Source organism: Bubalus bubalis, chromosome 1, assembly GCF_019923935.1.
Source record: "Bubalus bubalis isolate 160015118507 breed Murrah chromosome 1, NDDB_SH_1, whole genome shotgun sequence".
Taxonomy (NCBI): Eukaryota; Metazoa; Chordata; class Mammalia; order Artiodactyla; family Bovidae; genus Bubalus; species Bubalus bubalis.
In genome coordinates this window covers 39,159,592-39,178,217 of record NC_059157.1, presented here as the reverse complement: position 1 = coordinate 39,178,217, position 18,626 = coordinate 39,159,592, and positions in this window count along the sequence as shown.

Here is an 18,626-nt window from a genome sequence, read left to right as displayed (position 1 = left end):
ATTTCACATGCTAGCAAAGTAATGCTCAAAATTCTCCAAGCCAGGCTTCAACAGTACATGAACTGTGAACTTTCAGATGTTCAAGCTGGATTTAGAAAAGGCAGAACCAGAGATCAAATTGCCAACATCCATTGGATCATAGAAAAAGCTAGAGAATTCCAGTAAAACATCTACCTCTGCTTCATTTACTATGCTAAAGCCTTTGACTGTGTGGATCACAGCAAACTGTGCAAAATTCTTAAATTTTGTGAGAATTCCAGACCACCTTGCCTGCCTCCTGAGAAACCTGTATGCAGTCAAGAAACAACAGTTAGAATTGGACATGGAACAACGGACTGGTTCCAAATTGGGAAAGGAGTATGTCAAGGCTGTATATTGTCACTCTGCCTTTTAACTTATATGCAGAGTACATCATGTGAAATACAGGCTGGATGAAGCACAAGCTGGAATCAAGATTACTGGGAGAAATGTAAGTTATCTCAGATATACAGATGACACCGCCCTTATGGCAGAAAGCAAAGAGGAACTAGAGAGTCTCTTGATGAAGTTGAAAGAGGAGAGTGAAAAAGGTGGCTTAAAATTCAGCATTCAAAAAATAAAGATCATGGCATCCAGTCCCATCACTTCATGGCAAATAGATGGGAAAACAATGGAAATAGCAACAGAGTATATTTTCTTGGCCTTCAAAATCACTGCAGATGGTGACTTCAGCCATGAAATCAAAAGACATTTGCTTCTTGGAGGGCTTCCCTGGTAGCTCAGATGGTAAAAGAATCTGCCTACAGTGCAGGACACCTGGCTTCAATCCCTGGGTTGGGAAGATCCCCTGGAGGAGGGCATGGCAACCCACTCCAGTAGTCTTCCTTGGAGTATCCCCATGGATGGAGGAACCTGGCAGACTACAGTCCATGAGGTCACAAAGAGTCAGACATGACTGAACGACTAAGCACATTTGCTCCTTGGAAGAAAAGCTATGACAAACCTGGACAATGTATTGAAAAGAAGAGACATTACTTTGCCAACAAAGGTCCGTCCAGTCACAGCTATAGTTTTTCCAGTAGTCAGTATGGATGTGTGAGTTGGACCATGGGAGATGGTGAAGGACAGGGAAGCCTGGCATGCTGCAGTCCATGGATTGCAAAGAACTGGACACAACTGAGTGACTGAACAACAACAAAATTTAATTTCATTATGGTCAGAGAAAACAATTGGAATAATTTCCATTTATGCTTTTAAATTTGTTATGGATATTTTATGGCCCAGAATATGGTTTATCTTGGTAAATGTTTCCTGTGCACTTGAAAAGAATATGTATCCTATTTTTGAAGTGTTTGAAAAATACTAATTTCATCAAATTGTCTGGTAATGTTTCTCGGGTCTTCTACATCCTTGCTGACTTTTGGTTTGTTTGTTCTATTAGCTACCAAGAGAGATGTCTTCAGGTCTCTGCAAAGAATGTAGATTTATCTCTTTTAAATTCTCTCATATTTAAGTGGCTAAGACTCCACGGTCCTGATGCAGGGGGCCTGGGTTCGATCCCTGGTCAGGGAACTAGATCCAAATGCTGCAACTAAAGATCCCAAGTGTCACAACTAAGACCCAGCACAGCCAAATAAAGAAATTTGTTGAAAGTTTTAAATTGTTTAATGTGGTAGCAATATAGATCATAAAGTCTCTGATTTTAATTACTTGTAGGTGTACAATTTAGAAGCATTAAAACCATTCACAACATTATCCAAATGTCACCAACATCCATTTCGAGAACTCTCTCATCACTGCAACAGAAACCCTTAACCCACTAAACACTAAATCCCCAGAGCCCCCTTCCCATCGTCCCTGGTAACCTCTGTTCTACTTTCTGTCTCTAGGGAATTGCTTGTTCTGCATACTTCATATTAATGGAATTATACAATATTTGTCATTTTGTGTCTGGCTTATTTCACTTAGCCTGATGTTTTCAAGGTTTATCTATGTTGCAGCATATATCAAAACTTCATTCCTTTTTAAGGATGAGTAATAGTCTAGTGTGTGTATGTGGTCCATTTAAAAAAAAATCTCTTCACCCATTGATGGACATCTGGGTTGCTTCTACCTTTTGGCTATTGTGCATAACGCAGCTGTGAACACTGGTGTACAGAATGTGAGTCTCTGCTTTCAATTCCTTTGAATATACACCTAGCAGTAGAATTGCTGGATCACATGGTAATTCTGTTTAAGTTTTTGAGGAATCAAACAGTTTCTCCACAGTGGCTGCACATTTCATATTTCCACTGGTAATACCCAGTGGAATACTGTGGGGTTTGATACACACAGTGCTGTGATTTCTCACCAGTACTTTTTTTTTCTTTTTTTAAAATAGCCATCCTCTTACGGGTGAGTTGGTACCTCATTGTGGTTCTGATTTGCATTTTCATAATGACTAGTGATGCTGGGCACCTTTTCATGTGTTTTTTAGCCATTTGTATATGTTCTTCTGAGAAATGTCTTTTTAAGTCTTTCACCCATTTCTGAATTGTGTTGATTTTTGCTGCTGAGTTGTGGGGAGTTCTTTATATAGTCTAAATTAATTTTTTTAATCAAATATATAATTTGAAAATATTTTCTCCCATTCTGTGTCCATCTTTTCACTTTCTTGATAGTGTCCTTTGGTGAATAAAAGTTTAAGTTTTGATAAATTTGTATTTATCTATTTTATGTATTTTTTTTTTCTATTCCCAGATTTTGAGAGGGATCAGACCTGTAAATCATTTCGGGCAATTTGTCATGTTAGCAATATTAAATCTTCCAATCTATGAACGTGGGCTACCTCTTCATTTATTTATGTCTTTCAGTGATTTTTTTTGTCTCCTTGGTTAAATTCATCCTTAAGTATTTTGCTCTGATTGTATCATAAATGAACTTTTTCCCCTTAATTTCCTTTTTGGATTGTCTAGTGTATAAAAATGAAACCCATTTTGTGTTAATTTTTTTATCCTGGAACTTTGCTGACTTATTAGCTCTAAAATGTCTTTGTTGGTTTTGAAACTTTAATTCTATCAGAATTTGCTCCATATCTTTGGATATCCTGCAGTCAGGGGCATTCGTGTTTAAGGCTGTTATATCTTCTTAATGAACTGATCCCTTTTTCATTGTATATTTTGTTTTTATTTGTGGTAATTTTCTATGAAATCTACTCTTTTTTCATATTAATATGTCTACCTCAGCTTTCTTTGGATTAGTAGTTAGATATTACATCTTCCATAGATTTACTTCTAACCTGTCACTAGATATAAAGTGGGCTTCTTGTAATAATGAGTCTTATTTTTATCTAATATGAAAACCTGTCATATACTGGCTATTTACACTATTTACATTTAATGTTATTAATGTGTCTGAATTTAGGCTAATACTTTGTTTTCTGTTTGTCTTGGTTTTTCTTGTTCATCCTATCCTTTTTATTGCCCTTTTGGAATGTATTGTTTGAATATTTATTACTTTTCCATTTAAATTTATCTCTTAAAAAAAATCTTTCATTGCATTTTTTTTAACTGGTAGCTCTATTAAAACATGCATACTTTATAGTCCTCCTCCAATGCATGAAAGTGAAAAGTGAAAGTGAAGTCGCTCAGTCCTGTCCAACTCTTAGCGACCCCATGGACTGCAGCCTACCAGGCTCCTCCGTCCTTGGGATTTTCCAGGCAAGAGTACCGGAGTGGGTTGCCATTGCCTTCTCCACTTTATAGTCCAGTTACAGTTAATTTCTCATTTTTAGCAAGATATAGAAGCCTTATAAGCCTCTCAGTCCCTTTTCCCTTATTCCTTTTATATGACTGTCACATGTATTTGGGATGGCCAAAAAGTTCGTTCAGGTTTCCAACCAACCTTTCTGGCCAACCCAATGTTACAACTATGTACAGTGACCATCTCACTATGCAATGCTAGATTGTTTCCTTCCAATCACACACATTCTAAGCAGCTAAAAGAAAGAAAATACTTTATTGTGTTAACCAGGTATTTATCATTTCTCTTGCTACTCCTTCTTCCTTAAGTTTCAAGTTTCTCTTCACCTGGACAATGTCCTTTAGCACCTCTTTCACAGCAGAAGGGCTGGCGTCAAGTTCTCGGGCTTTCTTCATTGAAGTGTATTTTATATTTCCCAAGGACATTTTTAGGACTTATGGAATTCTGTGTTGATATTTTTTTGTTGTTTTCCTTTAGCACTCTAAACATGTTTGACCATCTTCCTGCCATAATGGCTTCAGGTGAGAAATCTTCCATCATTCATAATTTTCATCTATATGCAATGTGCTGTCTTTCTACTATCTACGGCTTTCATCAGTTTTTAACTTATTCTTCCTCTCTCTCCTTCTGCCTCTTTCTGTCCCTCCTCCTCTTTCTGCTCCTTTCCCCTTCCTCTTCTCTCTTATCTTCCAACTCTGTCCCTCCTTCCTTTAGCACTTCGATTAGGATGTGCCTTGGCATGGCTTCCTTCAAATCTTCCCTGATCAGGTTTCACTGAGGTTTATGATTTCCCTTCAAATTTGTTAAGTTTTAAGCATGCCAACTTTTTTCTAAACCTCTTTTCCATGCCAATCATTTTCTCCTGAGACCCCAAGTCAATGTTGAACTTTTGATGCTGTCCCACAGGCCCCTGACACTCTGTTAATTTTATTTTAAATCTGTGTTCATTCTATATTTCAGGCTGGATAATTTCAACTAATTGTTTTCTAGTGTGGCTTTTTCTGATGTGTCAGTTCTATTGAGCCTATCCAGTAAAATTTTTTAAATGTGTATTATATTGTATTTTCCAGTCCTAAAACATTCACTTTAAAAAAAAAAAAGTTTCTATCTCTCTGTTGGGAACTTATTTGTACCTTTTGTTTATCTCAAGCATGATTATAATAACTGCTTAAAGACACTGTCCACTGGTTCCAACATCTGACTCATCTCACTGTTGGCATTTGATTGCCATTTCCCTTGAGAAATGGTCATATTTTCCTAGTTTGTTTTGTATTAAGTAATTCTGCATTATAACTTAGACATGACTGAATATTGTGGTATGAGATTTTGGGTCCTATTTAAGTCCTTTGAGAATGCTGGTTTTGTGCTGTTTGTTTTAGGAGGCAACTGCCTGGTTAGATTGAGATGGAAAGTTCCTTTTTCCCTTTGGTGGGTAGTACTTTCTATCTCAGTTCAGCCTTCCAAGCCTTTCTCTTCTCCGTTGGGTCTGTTCTGTGCATTCATAGCTCTGGATGAGCAGAGGGCTTGTGCAGATTCCTACAGACTCAGGAGATGACCTTCTCAAACTCACCCGTCTCTGGCCTTCTCTGACACTGTCTGACTCTCCAGGGCCTCTTCTCTCAGGTCCTCTGACCAGAAAGATAGTTTTCTCTTGGGGTTTTAGGTGCCTGACGTGAAGAGTTGACTCAATGGAAAAGACCCGGATGCTAGCAAAGATTGAGGGCAGGAAGAGAAGGGAGCGACAAGATGAGATGGTTGGATGGCATCACCGACTCAATGGACATAAATCTGAACAAACTCCAGGAGATAGTGAAGGACGGGGGAGCCTGGAGTGCTGCAGTCCATGGGGTTGCAAGGAGTCAGACACGACTGAGTGACTGAACAACAATTGCAAAGAGAGTTAGCCTTATGGCTAGGCTGAGAGAGAGAGGAAAAAAGAAAGAAAACAGCTTTCCCATTCTCTACTCTCTTCAGCATACAGGGCCTCCTTTCCTTAGTTCTCTGGCCAGAAAAGTGGATTTTCTCTTAGAGGTTTTGCTCTCTGCACCCACTATATAAGTTTTGCAATGCAGACTGCCAGGTGCCCTCAGGTGAAAGTCAAGAGATAAAAGGAAAAAACTCCTGGACACTCACTGGTGTTGATCATTTTTCAAGTTTTTACTCCTCCCTCAATCTGCCTGCGTGTGATTGTTTACTCTTCAGTCCTCAGGGAGTTGCCATTTGCATTCTTGCTGGAGATGTTATCTACAATCAAGAGAGTTAAGGACTAACAAATGTTTGTTAAATGGAAAAAGTCAGTCTGCTCCATCTCTCTTACTGGGTGGTCAGCTCCATGAAGATGGGCAGTGTCTGTCTTCTCCAATGTAATGTTACTGGTGCCTGACCCAATGTGGTACATGATGAGATCAAAATAGTTTTTGAGTTAAATAACATTTTGCAAAGAAGAATGAATAAGAAAATATTGAAGTGATTAAGAAAAAACAGTTACCCAAGAATATGTATAGAATGTCTAAATGTGAGCTAATGATGTAGGCATGATGGATTTTTTGCTTGAGACATGAGATTGATGATAGAAACTCTGTTGACACACCAGGGTTTTACAAGATGTAAGTAGAGGAGTTTTGCTGTTGTAATATTAAATAATACATAAAGCTCTTGGCACTGAGTCAGATCTGAGAGTAATACACGGTTCAGTAAACAATAGAAATTGGTATGGATTTCCAAAAGAGGAAAAACAGTCATTTAAAACTCTAGGCTTTAGATTTTGATAAGAAAAACGGTACTTGAGTGTGGTATAGAAAATAAAGGAAGGGAGGAAGCTTTATTGTCCACTCTGAACAATGCATAATGAAAGGGTTGAAAGCCAGAGACAATGGGAGGTGCCCTTTCTAAATGGCCTATGAAATGTCAGTCCTCGTCCAAATGAAGCTTCAGAAAGACACTCAGATCCCGGATAATAAAATGGTCACGGGTCAAGGCAAGTGACCCATATCGAGGGTCATCAGTACAGAAGGAGTAACATTATTTAGGATGGCTGTTGACATCCCCTGGCAGATGACAAGGGGAATTATCACGGGGATTCTTCAGTAGAACACGAGAGTGATGGATGTTTAGTCACAAATAGCTACAGGTCACACAAATGGTCTGCCTCCAGTGGTAGTGTTTCCATTACAGAAATGAAAGAGAGGGCAAAAGGAAACATTTCCAAAATGTATCTTTCAACATAGAACAATATGTTTAAATCATGTAAATTACTAGATGAGTACCATCTTGAGAAATGGTGTGAATTTCTGAAAGTCTTATTTCAGAAATTTTGAAGCTATAAGAAAAAATTTTTGAAACATAGTTTAAATGGTTTTCAACATTAAAGCATAAGAGGCCTGAAACACTGAATATACCAGGATGATCGCCATTTCTAGTCAGTGTGAGGAGCTATTATTGGATTATAGACATGCAGAAAGAGATGTGTGGGGGAGGTGAGGAGGGAGAAATAGCACTGTGACCTCAGTAATAAACTGAATGATTTCCAGCAACTCATAAGGAAAGCTGGGGAAAAACCTTCCACACTCTAGTAAACTCTAACCAATGGAGCAATCTTGAAATTTATACTTTTTTGTTTGCAAATTAATAATAACCTGTAATCAATCTCTCGATTGTGATTTTTGCCCCATTGAATGTGCTATAATACAATGGAAGCTAAGCTGCAGAGAAAGAAATCAGAGTGGTCACTATAAAGTCCAATTTTATCTGCCAAGATAAACAGAAGCCAAATTTAAATGTGCATGAAGATTCTTGTTGATTTATTGTGTACATAAACACATAAGCCAAGTGCAAATAAAATACAAGAGTGAGGAGGCATGTAGAGCACGGGTGATGTCGGATAAGCTTAGTCTCACATCACCGTGAAGTAGCCGTGTGACTCAGGCAGGCTCAGGATTTCTCAGGCTCGGTTCCCTCATCTTTAAGATAACAGACAAGCTCAACATTCCAGGAGTTCTTCCTGGCTTCTCTCTTTATTGTAAACTTGGGTGACTGGGGTGTTTCTCCATCTTCCATATAAAATAGGAGGATGCATATTCCTGGACATGTAAATGACATAGCTTAAATCATACTCTTGTTGTTTACTCGCTAAGTCTTGGCCAACTCTTTGTGACCCAATGAACTGTAGCCCCCCAGGCTCCTCTGTCAATGGGATTTCCCAGGCAACAATACTGGAATGGGTTGCCATTTCCTTCTCCAAGGGATCTTCCCTACCCAGGGATCACCCCACTTCTCCTGCATTGGCAGGGGGATTCTTTACCACTGAGCTGTGAGGGAAGCCCATGTCATACACTGCCGCCGCTGCTGCTGCTGAGTGGCTTCAGTCGTGTCCGACTCTGTGCGACCCCATAGACGGCAGCCCACCAGGCTCCCCGGTCCCTGGGATTCTCCAGGCAAGAACACTGGAGTGGGTTGCCATCTCCTTCTCCAATGCATGAAAGTGAAAACTGAAAGTGAAGTCACTCAGTCATGTCTGACTCTTTAGCAACCCCATGGACTGCAGCCTACCAGGCTCCTCCGTCCATGGGATTTTCCAGGCAAGAGTACTGGAGTGGGGCGCCATTGCTGTCATACACATAATTGATACCTGGCTTTATTTCTAATGGTTGCAGGGCCGGTTATCTATTTGGAATGTCATACACTAGAAGATTCCAAATAGATAACCAGCCCTGCAACCATTAGAAATAAAGCCAGGTATCAATTATCCTAAAACAAAGGCTGTCATGTTTAGTAGATACCTCCCAACTTGTAACTGGTATTTGACTAACAATAACATAAAATAAGAGAAGCGAAAAGCAAAGGAGAAAAGGAAAGATATAAACATCTGAATGCAGAGTTCCAAAGAATAGCAAGAAGAGATAAGAAAGCCTCCTTCAGCGATCAGTGCAAAGAAATAGAGGAAAACAACAGAATGGGAAAGACTAGGGATCTCTTCAAGAAAATCAGAGATACCAAAGGAACATTTCATGCAAAGATGGGCTCGATAAAGGACAGAAATGGTATGGACCTAACAGAAGCAGAAGATATTAAGAAGAGATGGCAAGAATACACAGAAGAACTACAAAAAAGATCTTCACGACCCAGATAATCACGATGGTGTGATCACTGACCTAGAGCCAGACATCCTGGAATGTGAAGTCAAGTGGGCCTTAGAAAGCATCACTACGAACAAAGCTAGTGGAGGTGATGGAATTCCAGTTGAGCTATTCCAAATTCTGAAAGATGATGCTGTGAAAGTGCTGCACTCAAAATGCCAGCACATTTGGAAAACTCAGCAGTGGCCACAGGATTGGAAAAGGTCAGTTTTCATCCCAATCCCAAAGAAAGGCAATGCCAAAGAATGCTCAAACTACCGCACAATTGCACTCATCTCACATGCTAGTAAAGTAATACTCAAAATTCTCCAAGCCAGGCTTCAGGAATATGTGAACCGTGAACTTCCTGATATTCAAGCTGGTTTTAGAAAAGGCAGAGGAACCAGAGATCAAATTGCCAACATCCGCTGGATCATAGAAAAAGTGAGAGTTCCAGAAAAACATCTATTTCTGCTTTATTGACTATGCCAAAGCCTTTGACTGTGTGGATCACAATAAACTGTGGAAAATTCTGAAAGAGATGGGAATACCAGACCACCTGATCTGCCTCTTGAGAAATTTGTATGCAGGTCAGGAAGTTAGAACTGGACATGCAACAACAGGCTGGTTCCAAATAGGAAAAGGAGTACATCAAGGCTGTATATTGTCACCCTGTTTATTTAACTTATATGCAGAGTACATCATGAGAAACGCTGGACTGGAAGAAACACAAGCTGGAATCAAGATTGCCGGGAGAAATATCAATAACCTCAGATATGCAGATGACACCAGCCTTATGGCAGAAAGTGAAGAGGAACTAAAAAGCCTCTGATGAAAGTGAAAGTGGAGAGTGAAAGAGTTGGCTTAAAGCTCAACATTCAGAAAACGAAGATCATGGCATCCGGTCCCATCACTTCATGGGAAATAGATGGGGAAACAGTGGAAACAGTGTCACACTTTATTTTTCTGGGCTCCAAAATCACTGCAGATGATGACTGCAGCCATGAAATTAAAAGACGCTTACTCCTTGGAAGGAAAGTTATGACTAACCTACATAGCATATTCAAAAGCAGAGACATTACTTTGCCAACAAAGGTCCGTCTAGTCAAGGCTATGGTTTTTCCTGTGGTCATGTATGGATGTGAGAGTTGGACTGTGAAGAAGGCTGAGTGCCGAAGAATTGATGCTTTTGAACTGTGGTGTTGGAGAAGACTCTTGAGAGTCCCTTGGACTGCAAGGAGATCCAACCAGTCCACTCTAAAGGAGATCAGCCCTGGGATTTCTTTGGAAGGAATGATGCTAAAGCTGAAACTCCAGTCCTTTGGCCACCTCATGCGAAGAGTTGACTCATTGGAAAAGACTCTGATGCTGGGAGGGATTGGGGGCAAGAGGAGAAGGGGACGACAGAGGATGAGATGGCTGGATGGCATCACTGACTCGATGGACGTGAGTCTGAGTGAACTCCGGGAGTTGGTGATGGACAGGGAGGCCTGGCGTACTGTGATTCATGGGGTCGCAAAGAGTTGGACATGACTGAGTGACTGATCTGATCTGAACATAAAATAAGGCAACTTAATTTGTTATCCAAGGATAAAGAACTACTACATTCCAGAAAGTATAAGTTACTTTGTTCAGTGATAAACATTCAAAAATAATTATGAAACTGTATAATTAAAAGCTAATAGAGAAAAATCAGGAAAAATTTGTTAATTAAGAGCAAAACCAAAAAAGAACAGGCAAATCCAATGTGACTCTGGATTGGATTGTGAAACAGAAAAAGGACAATACTGGAAAAATATTGAAATTCAAATAAAGCAACAAGAAAAAAACAACTTGTTATGTACAAAGAAATCCCCACAAGACTATAATATTTTTAAACAGAAACTGCAGAACAGAAAGAAATAGCACAAGATCTGTCTAGTCAAAGCTCTGATTTTTCCAGTAGTCATGTATGGATGTGAGAGTTGGACCATAAAGAAAGCTGAGCACCGAAGAATTGATGCTTTTCAACTGTAGTGTTGGAGAAGACTCTTGAGAGTCCCTTGAACTTCAAGGAGATCAAACCAGTCAATCCTAAAGGAAATCAGTCCTGAATATTCATTGGAAGGACTGATGCTGAAGCTGAAGCTTCAGTACTTTGGCCACCTGATGCACAGACTCCTCAGAAATGACCCTGATGCTGGGAAAGATTGAGGGCAGGCAGAGAAGGGGATAACAAAGGATGACATGGTTGGGTGGCATCACCGACTCAATAGACATGAGTATGAGCAAGCTCCAGGAGTTGGGGTTGGACAGGGAGGCCTGGTATACAGCAGTTCATGGGGCTGCAAAGAGTCAGACACAACTGAACAACTGAACTGAACTGAACTGACTCAAAGTGCTGAAAAGAAAAAAACTCCCAAACCACGAATACTCTATGTAGCAAAGTTATTATTTAGAATTGAAAGTGAGAGAGAGAGTTTTCTTGCGAAGCAAAAGTTAAGAGTCATCACCACTAGAATGCCCTTGCAAGAAATGTTAAAGGGAATTCTTTAAAGGAAAAAGTAAAGGCACTAATTAGTAACAAGAAGACATATGGAAGTATAAATCTCACTTGTAAAAGTAAATATATAGTAAATGTAGTGAGTTAATCACATGTGAAGCTAAAGGCAAAACTCATAAAAATAACTATAACAACAGTAATTAGTTAAGGGATACACCAGATAAAAAGATGTACCTTTAATCAGCACTCACAGACTGTGCTGGTTGGGCCAAAGGTCAGTGTTACTACACAGTTATTGGAGGGAAGAGCGTGCTGGCCAGTCCATCCCAGTGTTGCAAGGAGCCCCTCGGAAGGTTCTCAATACACAAAGACAGGCTTTGGTACTGCAACGGAAGAACTTGTGTACTCAAGAATCTTTACAGCTTCTATTGGACATGTTTTCTCTTTAGGAATGAAGGAAAATTCTCCCATTTTTGAGTCATTCTTTTATGACTATTCTACAAAATTGCATGTAACTTTATAAATATTTTTAAAAGATACAGTTTTATAAATATTTAATATTATGCTTATTTGATTTTGAATTGTAAATGTCAAATATTCTGTTTTTAGGTTTTATATACTTGGTTAAAAAGTAAAAAATGTGCATTTCTAGAATGTTTTTATGACTAAATTTAATTTACTGAAAATAAAATTTTTTTAAAAAAATATGTAAAATGTGAATCAGAACATAAAACATGGGAGAAGAAGAGTAAAAATGTGGGCTTTTAAGAGTGCAAACTTAAGTTGTTAGCAACCAAAAAACAGACATACACAAATACACACACACACACACACACACACACACATATATAGGTTATTATATGGAAGCCTAATGGTAATCATGAAGCAAAAACCTACAGTAGACATACAGAAGATAATGAGAAAGTAATATAAGAATATCAATAAAGTTTTCAAGCCACAAAAAGAGAGAGCAAGAAAAGAAGGGACAGAGAAAAAACTACAGAAACACCCAAAGATAATAAAAGACCAATAATCATATACCTATCAAAACTTGCTATATAGTATAAGTGGGCTAAATGCTCCAATCAAAGGACAGGTGGCTGAATGGATAAGATACAAAACCCATCTTTGTGCTGCTGACAAGATGCTCAGTGTACACCCGTGGCGGATGCATGTTGATGTATGGTAAAACCAATACAATATTGTAAAGTATAAAAAAAAAATAAATAAATAAAAGAATGCTTCCAAAAAGAAAAAAAAAAAAAAAAGGGATACACACAGACTGAAAGTGAAGGGATGGAAAAAGGCACTCCACCCATGCAAGGAAATTAAAAAATATCTTGAGACAAATGGAAATGGTAACAAACATTCTGGAATGCAAAAGTAGGAACTCAAGAAACACCTAGAGTAACAGGCAAATTTGGCCTTGGAGTACAAAATGAAGCAGGGCAAGGCTAACAGAGTTCTGCCAAGAGAACGCACTGGTCATAGCAAACACCCTTTTCCAACAACACAAGAGAAGACTCTACACATGGACATCACCAGATGGTCAACACTGAAATCAGATTGATTATATCCTTTGCAGCCAAAGATGGAGAAGCTCTATACAGTCAGCAAAAACAAGACCGGGAGCGGACTGTGGTTCAGATCATGAACTCCTTATTGCCAAATTTAGATTTAAATTGAAGAAAGTAGGGAAAACCACTAGACCATTCAGGTATGACCTAAATCAAATCCTTTATGACTACACAATCGAAGTGAGAAATAGATTTAAGGGACTAGATCTGATGGACAGAGTGCATGATGAACTATGGACATTGTACAGGAGACAGGGAGCAAGAGCATCCCCAAGAAAAAGAAATGCCAAAAAGCAAAATAGCTGTCTGAGGAGGCCTTGCAAATAGCTGTGAAAAGAAGAGAAGTAAAAAGCAAAGGAGAAAAGGAAAGATACAAGCGTCTGAATGCAGAGTTCCAAAGAATAGTAAGGAGAGATAAGAAAGCCTTCCTCAGCAATCAATGCAAAGAAATAGAGGAAAACAACAGAATGGGAAAGACTAGAGATTTCTTCAAGAAAATTCGAGATACCAAGGGAACAATTCATGCAAAGATGGGCTCAATAAAGGACAGAAATGGCATAGACCTAATAGAAGCAGAAGATATTAAGAAGAGGTGGCAAGAATACACAGAAGAACTGTACAAAAAAACATCTTCATGACCCAGATAATCACGAAGGTGTGATCACTCCCACTCACCTAGAGATGGACATCTTGGAATGTGAAGTCAGGTGGGCCTTAGAAAACATCACTATGAACAAAGCTAGTGGAGGTGATGAAATTCCAGTTGAGCTATTTCAAATCCTGAAAGATGATGCTGTGAAAATGCTGCACTCAAAATGTCAGCAAATTTGGAAAACTCAGCAGTGGCCACAGGATTGGAAAAGGTCAGTTTTCATTCCAATCCCAAAGAAAGGCAATGCCAAAGAATGCTCAAACTACCGCACAATTGCACTCATCTCACACGCTAGTAAAGTAATGCTCAAAATTCTCCAAGCAGGCTTCAGCAATATGTGAACCATAAACGTCCAGATGTTCAAGCTGGTTATAGAAAAGGCAGAGGAACCAGAAATCAAATTGCCAACATCTGCTGGATCATCAAAAAAGCAAGAGAGTTCCAGAAAAACATCTATTTCTGCTTTATTGACTATGCCAAAGCCTTTGACTATGTGGATCACAATAAACTGTGGAAGATTCTGAAGAGATGGGAATACCAGACCACCTTACCTGCCTCTTGAGAAACCTATATGCAGGTCAGGAAGCAACAGTTAGAACTGGACATGGAACAACAGACTGGTTCCAAATAGGAAAAGAAGTACATCAAGGCTGTATATTGTCACCCTGCTTATTTAACTTATATGAGGAGTACATCATGAGAAATGCTGGGCTGGAGGAAGCACAAGTTGGAATCAAGATTGCCAGGAGAAATATCAATAACCTCAGATATGCAGATGATACCTCCCTTATGGCAGAAAGTGAAGAGGAACTAAAAAGCCTCTTGATGAAGGTGAAAGAGGAGAGTTAAAACATTGGCTTAAAGCTCAACATTCAGAAAACTAAGATCATGGATGGCATCTGGTGAGGAAACAGTGGAAACAGTGGCTGACTTTATTTTTCTGGGCTCCAAAATCACTGTGGATGGTGATTGCAGTCATGAAATTAAAACATGCTTGCTCTTTGGAAGGAAAGTTATGACCAACCTAGACAGCATATTAAAAAGCAGAGACATTACTTTGTCAGCAAAGGTCCGTCTAGTCAAGGCTATGGTTTTTCCAGTGGTCATGTATGGTTGTGACAGTTGGGCTATAAAGAAAGCTGAGCACAGAGTTGATGCTTTTGAACTGTGGTGTTGGAACAGACTCTTGAGAGTCCCTTGGACTGCAAGGAGATCCAACCAGTCCATCCTAAAGGAGATCAGTCCTGGGTGTTCATTGGAAGGACTGATGTTGAAACTCCAATACTTTGGCCACCTGATGCGGAGAGCTGACTCATTTGAAAAGACCCTGATGCTGGGAAAGATTTAGGGCAGGAGGAGAAGGGGACGACAGAAGATGAGATGGTTGGATGGCATCACCGACACAATGGACATGGGTCTGGGTGGACTCCGGGAGTTGGCGATGGACAGGGAGGCCTGACGTACTGCGGTTCATGGGATCACAAAGAGTCGGACATGACTGAGCGACTGAATTGAACTGAACTGAACAAACATTCTAAAATGTATGGGATGCAGCAAAAGCTAGGAAGAGGGAAATTAACCGCAATACAGGTCCGCCTCAAGAAACAACAAAAAAATCTCAAATTTTTTCTAACTTTACATGTAAAGGAAATGGACAGTGAAGAACAAAGACCAAAATTAGTAGAAGGAAATAATAAAGACCAAAGCAAAAATAAATAAACTAGTGATTAAAAATCAATAGAAAAGATCAATGAGATTAAGAGCTGGTTCTCTGCAAAGAAAAATAAAATAAAATTGACAGACCTTTAAGCCAGACACATCAAGAAAATAAAAGGGCATAAATGAATAAAATCAGAAATAGGAATTACAAGTAATACAGAGATACGCAGATCCTAAGAGAATACTGTGAACAACTATACGCCAACAAGTTAGACAACCTGGAACAAGCAGATAATGTCCTATGGCATACAGACTGCAAAGAGTATATCATGAAATGAAATAGAAAATCTGAACAAATCAATTACTAATAAGGAGAGTTAATCAGTAATCAAAAACTTTCTAATAGTCAAAAGTTCAAAATCAGACAGCTTCAATAGTGAATTCTACCAAACATTCAAGAACATCAATCTTTCTCAAACTCTTGCCAAAAAGCAAAAGAGGTGGGAATGGTCCCAGGTTAATTTTATGGAGTGAGCATTACCCTGATATGAAAATCAGGTGCCACAAGAAAAGAAAATTACAAGCCAATATCCCTGGTGAACACAGATGCAAAAATCCTGAACTTAGTTCAAAAATACATTAAGATCATGCACAATTATCAAGTGAGATTTATAACAGAGATGCAAGGATGGTATAAAATTCACAAACAATCCAATTTGATACACCACATTAAGAAAATTAATGGGGGAAAAACATACGATCATTTCAAAAGATGCATAAAAAGCATTTGAAAAAATACAAAGTCAGTTCATGATAAAAATCCTCGACAAAGTGAGTATAGAGAGAACATACCTTAATTCAACGAAAGCGATATATGACAAGCTTACAGCTAATATCTTACTCAACGGTGAAAAATATTTTACAGCTTTTCCTGTAAAATGTTCCTTTTCAGGAACAAAACAAGAATACCCAATCCTGCCCCTTATGCAACATGGTATTGGAAGTCCCAATTAGGTAAAGAAAATATGAAAGGAATCCAAATTGGAAAGAAAAAACTAAACTTCACTATTTGCAGATGGCATTATACATTAAAGCCAAAGACTCCATCAAAAATTATTAGACCTAACAAATTCAGTAAAGCTGTAAGTTAAAAAATGCACAAGAATCTGTTGTTTTTTCTACATACTAATAACAAATATCAGAAATGGAAATTAAGAAAAAAAATCCCATTTATAACTGCCAAAAAGAATAAAATACTTAGAAATAAATTTAACCAAGGAAGTGAATGATCTGTATATTGAAAACTACACAGCATTACTGAAAGAATTCGAAGATGACACAATTATATGTAGACACCCATGTTCATGGAATGGAAGAACCAATATTGTTATAGAATGTCCATACTCCCCAAAGCAATCTACAGATTCAGTGCAGTTCCCATCAAAATTCCAAAGGCATATTTTGCAGAAATAGAAACCTAAAATTTGTATGGAACCACTAAAGCTCCTGAATAGCCAAAGCAATCTTGAGAAAGACGAACAAAACTTGAGCCAACATGCTCCCTGATTTCAAAGTACATTACAAGGCTGTAGTAGGTAAAAGATTTGGTATTGACATAAAACAGACACAGACCAATAAAGAGCTTGGAAATCAATTCACACAAACATGGTCTGGTCAATTCATTTATGACAAAGGAGACAGAAATACACAACAGGGAGAGGAGAATCTCTACAGTAAATGATGTTGAGAACACTGGTCAACCACATGCAAAAGAATGAACTTTGACCACCATCTTACACTAGACACAAAAATGAACTCAAAATTGATAAAAGACATAATATAAGACCTGACATCATAAAACTCCTAGAGGAAAACATGGGTGATAAGCTCCTTGGCATACATCTTGGTGATGATTTTCCAAATCTGGCACCCAAAGCAAAGCAACAAAAGCAAAATAAACAAGCGAGAATTCATCAAACTAAAAAGCTTCTGCACAGCAAGGAAAACCACCAATGAGATGCAGTGGCAACCTACCTAAGGGGGTAAAATATTTGCAAGTCACATATCTGATTAAGGGCTAATATCCAAAATATATAAAGAACTGATAGAACTTAACAGCAAAAAACAATCTAAAAATGGGCAGTGGATCTGGACATTTTTTCTAAAGAAGATATAAAGATGGCCAACAGAGACATGAAAAGATGCTCAGTATCACTAATCATCAAGGAAATACAAGTCAAAACCACCATGAGATATCATTTCACATGTCACAATGCTCATTATGAAAAAGGCAAAACTAGCAAGTGTTGGTGAGGATGTTTAGAAAAGGGAACACTTGTGCTCTATTGGTGGGCATGTATATTGGTACAGCCACTATGGAAAACAGTATGGAAGGCTCTCAAAAAATTAAAGTTAAAACTACATATGATCCAGTAATTTACGAAGCACAAGCTGGAATCAAGATTGCTGCGAGAAATATCAATAACCTCAGATATGCAGATGACACCACCCTTATGGCAGAAAGTGAAGAGGAACTCAAAAGCCTCTTGATAAAAGTGAAAGTGGAGAGTGAAAAAGTTGGCTTAAAGCTCAACATTCAGAAAACGAAGATCATGGCATCCGGTCCCATCACTTCTTGGGAACTAGATGGGGAAACAGTGGAAACAGCGTCAGACTTTATTTTTCTGGGCTCCAAAATCACTGCAGATGGTGACTGCAGCCATGAAATTAAAAGACGCTTATTCCTTGGAAGAAAAGTTATGGCCAACCTAGATAGCATATTCAAAAGCAGAGACATTACTTTGCCAACAAAGGTCCGTCTAGTCAAGGCTATGGTTTTTCCTGTGGTCATGTATGGATGTGAGAGTTGGACTGTGAAGAAGGCTGAGCGCCAAAGAATTGATGCTTTTGAAGTGTGGTGTTGGAGAAGACTCTTGAGAGTCCCTTGGACTGCAAGGAGATCCAACCAGTCCATTCTGAAGGAGATCAGCCCTGGGATTTCTTTGGAAGGAATGATGCTAAAGCTGAAACTCCAGTACTTTGGCCACCTCATGCGAAGAGTTGACTCATTGGAAAAGACTCTGATGCTGGGAGGGATTGGGGGCAAGAGGAGAAGGGGAGGATGAGATGGCTGGATGGCATCACTGACTCGATGGACGTGAGGCTGGGTAAACTCCGGGAGTTGGTGATGGACAGCGAGGCCTGGCGTGCTGCGATTCATGGGGTCGCTAAAAGTCGGACATGACTGAGCAACTGAACTGAACTTGTCCAAAGAAAATGAAAATACTAACTTTATATATGTGCCCCTCCATGTTCACTGCAGTAGTATTTACAGTAGCCAGATATAGAAACAAACTGAGTGTCCATCAATGGATAAAGGAGATATGGTATATATATGCACACACAGTGGAATATTGTACAGC